The 7,500-nt window shown below is 45.7% G+C and overlaps 2 long non-coding RNA genes across 2 annotated transcripts in view; one reads left to right on the forward strand and one right to left on the reverse strand.

The window, feature by feature from the left end:
* Window positions 1-2,615: 2,615 nt before the first annotated feature.
* The window catches only part of LOC126994924 (uncharacterized), a 7,899-nt gene continuing 3,014 nt past the window's right edge, over window positions 2,616-7,500 (reverse strand). Inside the window, exons 2-4 of the long non-coding RNA XR_007749738.1 lie at window positions 7,143-7,244; window positions 5,681-5,867; window positions 2,616-2,748 (exon numbers count right to left, since the gene is read on the reverse strand). This is a non-coding gene — a long non-coding RNA (uncharacterized LOC126994924). The remainder of the gene's footprint in view (window positions 2,749-5,680; window positions 5,868-7,142; window positions 7,245-7,500) is intronic.
* LOC126994925 (uncharacterized) lies at window positions 3,591-4,921 on the forward strand. The gene is made up of 3 exons (XR_007749739.1): window positions 3,591-3,986; window positions 4,089-4,158; window positions 4,194-4,921. It is a non-coding gene; the product is annotated as an uncharacterized LOC126994925 (long non-coding RNA).

The raw sequence follows: 7,500 nt of genomic DNA on the forward strand, positions 1-7,500 counted from the left end.
TGGGACAATTTGGAACCCACCATGCTCCAAAGACTTGCTGAATCTGCCTCGACGCCTGGAGAGTTGTCTAAAGAGAAAAGGACTCCCACTAAGTATTAGAGGCCGGTAAGTACCCTTGAATATTTTTTTTAATTCTTTTTCTAAGTGTTACAAGAGAGAAAACATACAATACCTGTAGAGAGAGAGATGTAATTTATATATATATATATATATATATATATATATATATATATATATATATATATATATATATATATATATATATATATATATATATATATATATATATATATATATATATATATATATATATATATATATATATATATATATATATATATATATATATATATATATATATATATATATATATATATATATATAGATAGATAGATAGATAGATAGATAGACAGATATATGTATACGTGTATATATATATATATATATATATATATATATATATATATATATATATATATATATATATATATATATATATATATATATATATATATATATATATATATATATATATATATATATATATATATATATATATATATATATATATATATATATATATATATATATATATATATATATATATATATATATATATATATATATATATATATATATATATATATATATATATATATATATATAGATAGATAGATAGATAGATAGATAGATAGATAGATAGATAGATAGATATAAATGTATATATATATATTTGCTGTCTCAGTGTGAGGCGTTGCCTTATACGGACTGCATGTGTCTGAGTGTCTATGTTGCACTGTGTGTTTGTTGTTGCAAGGTTTGCTTTGCTTTCCTGTCTTGTGCTGGGTAATGGGACCCAAGAAAGAGCTGAGAAAAGAACAAATTTCCTCCATATGTTCCCTGAGCCTTGGGGGAACAGGATATAAAGAAACAGCTGCCATCACGGGCGCGGCACCTCGTAGTGGCAGTGTTGGACAAAAAAATGTAGGGACGCGGGACATGCTGTCTCGCCGCCACCTAAGAAGAAAAGGTCAGGGAGGCCTCGTGTCACTTCTACGAGGACCCTGAAGGTGCTGAAGCGTCATAAATGTGATGGAAAATGGCCAAGTGTTTGTGAGTGTTGGTACTGACACAGCGTAAGGGGGTCGAGGGCCGCAAAACCCCCAATTAGGTAGGTTAGGTTAAGTTAGGTTTGGTTAGTTTAAATTCATTTGGCACGCAGCCTGGGGCACAGAAATACACAGGACATGGCGGTAGTGTGCATCGGGCCAATTCACGTGCCAGTGTTGTTCTGGTTTGTCCACTTGTGAGTCCACCCTGTGAGCGCTGAGTGAGATGCAGAAACTGTAAGCAAGTTGAGGATCTCTCTGAGGTATTTTGTGGCTGCAGCGGCGGGGGTACAACAGCCATGGGTCATTTAGCGATTTGCGACAGAAAAGGCGAACAGATTATTTCCTAACACGAAAACTACCAAGAAAAGTTTCGTCTACCAGTGTGGGATTCTTTCTCTTCTTTTTTTTTTAGAACAAAGGAGGCAGCTCAAGGCCACACAAAAAAAACAATAGTAAAAAAAAAACTCGTAATCGCTGCTCCCATAAAAGAATCAGAAGACGTTATTTTTTTCGCGATGTTGAATTTTGAATTTTGGGAAAAGGCGTGTGTGTGTTGTGTGAATGTAGTGTGGTGTGGAAAGAGAGAGGATCCGTCTTTAGAGAGCATGCTGAACTGCTCTCTGGTGTTCATGAGACAAAAGGGAAATGGTCAGTGAGGACACAGGATGGGTCTTTGAAGGCCTCACACACTTCTAAAATTTTACCCATACCGGTCACAATATGGCCCCATGCATGGCCCCACCTCCAGCCTGGCAGCCTCAATGCCTCGCAGTCATCGCCAGGTGTGCTGTGCAGCTATACAGACAATGTGCACACAACACACACAAGAAAAATACAGCCAAATGTTGGTTTACGAGTGCCGGGCCAAAACAGTGCCCTGCCCCGTATCCGAGATCGCCGCGCGCACCAAATTTCAAATGTCGCTATTGAATATAACAAGTTTTCAGCCATAAACTCAACACAATCATCACGTATTATATATGAAAACATGCAGAATTAAATGGTGCTCATAAAGAAACTCACTACGGCCGGGCCAAAACAGTGCCCCGCGCCGTATCCGAGATCGCCGCGCGCGCCAAATTTTAAACGTCGCTATTGAATATAACAAGCTTTCAGCCATAAACTCAACACAATCATCATGTATTATATATGAAAACATGCAGAATTAAATGGTGCTCATAAAGAAACATAAATTAATTGATAATTCTGAGATGTAACCATAAATATAGAGATTAAATAACTTGTATATTGACTAAAGAGAGCCAGGACACAGTATGCATGTCCTCGGGTATGGTACGGGGCACACAGGAACGCAGTATACATGTCCTTGGGTATGGTACGGGGCACACAGGACACAGTATACGCGTCCTTGTGTTGAAGGGGTTAAGAAAAAACAGGACAAGCACAGATATGGGGACGGAATCAGACAACTAGGTAAACACACACACACCTCCTGACACGGTGGTAGCAGTCCCTGGCGTAGCAGTAGTAGTTTTTGTAGTAGTAGTAGTAGTAGTAGTAGTAGTGGTAGTAGCAGCTGTAGTAGTAGTATCAGGAACTGCCAAGCCTTTGATCTGAAGTGCTTCCGCAGCCTTTATAAGTGTGTTTAAGTGCGCCTGGGGGACTTCCACTTCACCTGAAAAAGTAGTAGTAGTAGTAGTAGTAGTAGTAGTAGTACAGGTAACTCGATTTCCGCAAGTTTGGTTGACGCGTCTTTGAAATACCGCGTGGTCCAAAATACAAATAAATGTTTACTTTACACATTTTTTTCACTTATACGCGATATTTTCTGTAGTGTCCACCAGATGTCTCACGCAAGTGGACTCACACGGCCACACAGCTGAGCTCAGTTCTTCCCGCGCGCCACTTGAACAACAACAACAACACCCTCGCTGCTGTGCCACCACGAGGGGAAGGGCAGCCAGAGGAGGAACCACGCGAGGGAGAGGAGTCAGAGTGATACAGGAGGCAATACAAACCTTCCTCTTGTTGGATTTACTACAGTGTTCGGGATTTACGCAATGACCTCTTCACAATGCTCCCGTCAATCCAGACCTACCTGTATAGCTATTGGTCGAATGCAACTTAGACATGTCCTCAGGAAAAAAAGATTATTGACTACTTGACAATAACACAAGGCAAGTATCAGACATTAGAGAATAGCCAATAACCTGAACTTGAATGGAGGATTTTCGAACGTGATTAACCTGCGTTCGAACCTTTTGACGCGTTCGTTTCACGTGTTGGCAATATTCAGTTGGTAATATTTATTTATTTATTATTTTTTTACGTTGTGGCCTATTGTGCCAGTAGGCTTCTTCCCGGTGGATCCTGATGGTCGGCCCAAGGCTTCTTCCCGGTGGGTCCTGATGGTCGGACCAAGGCTTCTTCCCGGTGGGGCCTGATGGTCGGTCCTCTTCCCGTGGGCCTGATGGTTGGTCCAAGGCTTCTTCCCGTGGGTCCTGATGGTCGCCCAAGGCTTCTTCCCGGTGGGTCCTGATGGTCGGCCCAAGGCTTCTTCCCGATGGGTCCTGATGGTCGGCCCAAGGCTTCTTCCCGGTGGTTCCTGATGGTCGGCCCAAGGCTTCTTCCCGGTGGGTCCTGATGGTCGGTCCAAGGCTTCTTCCCGGTGGATCCTGATGGTCGGCCCAAGGCTTCTTCCCGGTGGGTCCTGATGGTCGGCCCAAGGCTTCTTCCCGGTGGATCCTGATGGTCGGCCCAAGGCTTCTTCCCGGTGGGTCCTGATGGTTGGTCCAAGGCTTCTTCCCGGTGGGTCCTGATGGTCGGCCCAAGGCTTCTTCCCGGTGGGTCCTGATGGTCGGCCCAAGGCTTCTTCCCGGTGGGTCCTGATGGTCGGCCCAAGGCTTCTTCCCGGTGGTTCCTGATGGTCGCCAAGGCTTCTTCCAGGTGGGTCCTGATGGTCGCCCAAGGCTTCTTCCCGGTGGGTCCTGATGGTGGGCCCAAGGCTTCTTCCAGGTGGGTCCTGATGGTCGGCCCAAGGCTTCTTCCAGGTGGGTCCTGATGGTCGGCCCAAGGCTTCTTCCCGGTGGGTCCTGATGGTCGGTCCAAGGCTTCTTCCAGGTGGGTCCTGATGGTCGGCCCAAGGCTTCTTCCCGGTGGGTCCTGATGGTCGGCCCAAGGCTTCTTCCCGGTGGGTCCTGATGGTCGGCCCAAGGCTTCTTCCCGGTGGGTCCTGATGGTCGGCCCAAGGCTTCTTCCCGATGGGTCCTGATGGTCGGCCCAGCCCGTTCTGGCGCAGGTGAGTGTTTATAGTGGCGCCATCTGGCCACAGGACACAACATAAACCCATAAAAATGTTACAAAAATATGAGGATTTTGTAACGAATTAATTTTTTACTACATTAATTTCAATGGGATAAATTGCTTCCTAATTCAAACATTCACAAGGGATACATAAGGGGAGGCGGTGGCTGAATGGATAGTGTGACGGCGCCGCATTCAGGACAACGCGAGTTCAATCCCCGCCCGGTGCCACCAAGCTGGGATTCTTCAGCCGCCGCCGAGTGGCTGAAAACTACCCACATGCTGTCCAGAAGACCACCTATCAACCCGGACTCTAGATTCTAGGATTAAAGATGAGCTCTGGGAGATGCAAGATGGCGCCACTATAAACACTCGCCTGCACCAGAACGGGCTGGGCTGACCATCAGGCCCCACCGGGAAGAAGCCTTGGACCAACCATCAGGACCCACCGGGAAGAAGCCTTGGACCGACCATCAGGACCCACCGGGAAGAAGCCTTGGACCGACCATCAGGACCCACCGGGAAGAAGCCTTGGACCGACCATCAGGCCCACTGAAGAAGCTTGGACCAACCATCAGGACCCACCGAAGAAGCTTGGACCAACCATCAGGACCCACTGGAAGAAGCCTTGGACCGACCATCAGGACCCACCGAAGAAGCCTTGGACCAACCATCAGGCCCCACCGGGAAGAAGCCTTGGACCGACCATCAGGCCCCACCGGGAAGAAGCCTTGGACCGACCATCAGGACCCACCGGGAAGAAGCCTTGGACCAACCATCAGGACCCACCGGGAAGAAGCCTTGGACCGACCATCAGGCCCCACCGGGAAGAAGCCTTGGACCAACCATCAGGACCCACCGGGAAGAAGCCTGACCAACCATCAGACCCGGAAGAAGCCTGACCGACCATCAGGACCCACCGCGAACAAGCCTTGGAACTACCATCAGGACCCACCGGGAAGAAGCCTTGGACCAACCATCAGGACCCACCGGGAAGAAGCCTTGGACCGACCATCAGGCCCCACCGGGAAGAAGCCTTGGACCGACCATCAGGACCCACCGGGAAGAAGCCTTGGACCGACCATCAGGCCCCACCGGGAAGAAGCCTTGGACCGACCATCAGGCCCCACCGGGAAGAAGCCTTGGACCGACCATCAGGCCCCACCGGGAAGAAGCCTTGGACCGACCATCAGGCCCCACCGGGAAGAAGCCTGCCAGCGCAATATGCCGCGACGTAAACAAATATATAACACACACACACACACACACACACACACACACAGCCCAGGGAAAGCCTCACCCACCCAGGTACATGTAATCCAGCAGGGCTTCCATCTCCTGGGGCAAAACATCCTTCAGTACGACCACAATCTTGGAGAGTTCCGACTGGTGAAAGAGCTCCGCAAAAAACTCCGAGCAGGCGCTGAGGACCAGTCGGTGGGCCTTGTACTGCCGAGACCCACAGGCCAGCGTGACATCTGCTTGCCAGCCCTGAAATAGTAGTAGTAGTAGTAGTAGTAGTAGTAGTAGTAGTAGTAGTAGTAGTCATAGCTGGGCACGATAACAGAAAACCTTATTCCCGATAACCGATAACTGATAATGAAAAACCTTATCGGTGATAACCGATATTCGTTAACTAGAGACACAAATATAGGCGATAACCGATAACTGATACCCGATATAAATCCACAATTCCGATACTAGCTAGCAATAAGTCCGATAGGCGAAAACGATACTATATTGATATTTCAGATAGAACAACGTTGATGAATTCAAATTTTCATGATCTGTATTTTAGGAAACTTACAAAACCTGAAAATCACACGTTGACGCGTACCTATGGACGGTAATACTGGAAACCCTGAACCTGTTGTGTTATTTGGCGCCCCTCGCTGTCATTGTTTACAAACACTGGTCTCAGAACTGCATGCTCAGATTAGCAGATTTGTACAGTCTCACAAAGCTTAAATCAGATTAAGAGTTTCTGGAAGGCTGAATCAGACATACAGTACCACCATCCTCGCTGTTTCTGGAACGACACTCTGTACGAGTTGTGTTTATATGTACAGAGTGTCGTTCAGCGAGGATGGTGGTACTGTATGTTTGATTCAGCCTTCCAGCAACTCTTAATGTGTTAAAAAAACATTGTGAGACTGTACAGGGCTACGCTTACTGGTCTGAACATGCACAGTTAACGAGAGACCAGTGTTTGTAAACAGAAGAGCCAGCTGTTGACGATGGGACACCAAATAACACAACACCGGGTGCCTTCAGTACCATGGCATGCTCACAAACCAATATGGAATATCAAATTTGAGGCAGTGAATAATCATTTTTTGGGCAAAGTTAAATGATTTTTCTCTATGATATATTGATTTTTGAGTAGCATAAAAAATAACCTAGTGTTTTAATTTTCATGATCTAAGTATGAAACCTCATCACCGAAGATATTTCATACCCCGAAGTCTTTCCACACAACACCGGGCCACACATGCGCAGTAAGGAGGAGACAACGGTTTTTTCTGAGAGGCGGAAAAAAGTAGCGATTATCACTAGTTTGGTTACAAAAGTAACGAAGATACCGATATATATTTAAACAAGTAGCGGATGGCCGATAATCCGATTTTGTTATCAGTGATAAAGTATCGCGATAACTTATCGCGATAACGCCCAGCTATGGTAGTAGTAGTAGTAGTAGTGGTGGTGGTGTGTGTGTGTGTGTGTGTGTGTGTGTGTGTGTGGTATCTCTCTCTCTCTCTCTCTCACTTTCTCTCTCAGTGTTCGAAGGAGTTGAAAGAAAGCTGGTCTATGGTTGTTCCACTTTAGAGCGAGGTGGTCCATGCTCACTCTCTCTCGCTCTGTCTCGCTCTGGAAGAAGGAAAAGAAGAACATATTATTATTATTATTATTATTATTATTACTATTATTATTATTTTTACTATCTTGACTGACACACCCTCTCATATTCTGCTATTTTTCTCCTATTTTCAGACTAGTTACGGCAATTCCGAGGACACCGTTGGAAAGCTGAGGAAATTTACTATAAGGTGACCCTATGAGGCTCCTAAAAACTATAAGCTACAAGGGAGAAAAAGGGGAAGAGTTTTAAGCTATTCTTGGGCAG

Source organism: Eriocheir sinensis, unplaced genomic scaffold, assembly GCF_024679095.1.
Source record: "Eriocheir sinensis breed Jianghai 21 unplaced genomic scaffold, ASM2467909v1 Scaffold923, whole genome shotgun sequence".
Lineage (NCBI taxonomy): Eukaryota > Metazoa > Arthropoda > Malacostraca > Decapoda > Varunidae > Eriocheir > Eriocheir sinensis.